Here is a 593-nt window from a genome sequence, read left to right as displayed (position 1 = left end):
CATATGGTGCCAGGTACCAAATCTGGGTCTTCTGCAAAGACAGCCAGTGCTTTTTCTGAACCATCTCTCCAGCCCCAGTTTATAATCTTTTTTTTTTTTTAATATGCATGTAGACAGCCAAAGTAAGGTAAAGAGAATATGCATCCCTTGCTCCCCAGAAATCTTAGGCATGCCAGGTTTTCTTCCAAGTTGCTACATTCCTGAGAAGAGCATTAGTTGGGCCAGTTTATATTCTTAAAAATTCACCATTTTATTAGGATACAAAAAGTTGTTTAACAACTTTGAGAATTCTGTAGTGAGACACACTCCCTCCTCCCCTGGGACTTTGTAAAACAAATTTTTTTTTAATTTATTTCATATGTGTATGATGGGGGGAGGTTGTACATGCCATGGCACTCATGGAGGCCAGAGGACAGCCCCTCTGCCTTTATGTGAGTTCCAGGAATTGAACTCATGTTGTTAGTCTTATGTAGCATGTACTTTTACCCTCTGATCCATCTTACTGGCCCCTGTACAGATTTAAGAAAATGATTTATTAATTCATTGTCACGACCACCATTTTGAAGGTTAGTGTTGCTATTTTTGCAGTGCTC

At 39.5% G+C, this 593-nt stretch overlaps 1 non-coding gene across 1 annotated transcript; it reads right to left on the bottom strand.

Annotated features, from left to right (window-relative positions):
- Positions 1 to 105: 105 nt before the first annotated feature.
- On the bottom strand, positions 106 to 250 carry LOC115071622. Its single transcript, XR_003850733.1, has one exon. It is a non-coding gene; the product is annotated as a small nucleolar RNA SNORA67 (small nucleolar RNA).
- Between the last annotated feature and the right edge of the window lie 343 nt (positions 251 to 593).

Source organism: Nannospalax galili, unplaced genomic scaffold, assembly GCF_000622305.1.
Source record: "Nannospalax galili isolate Female #2095 unplaced genomic scaffold, S.galili_v1.0 Scaffold31501, whole genome shotgun sequence".
NCBI classification, from domain to species: domain Eukaryota; kingdom Metazoa; phylum Chordata; class Mammalia; order Rodentia; family Spalacidae; genus Nannospalax; species Nannospalax galili.
The sequence above is the reverse complement of the archived record's forward strand: the minus strand, read 5'-3'. Positions and strand labels throughout refer to the sequence as shown.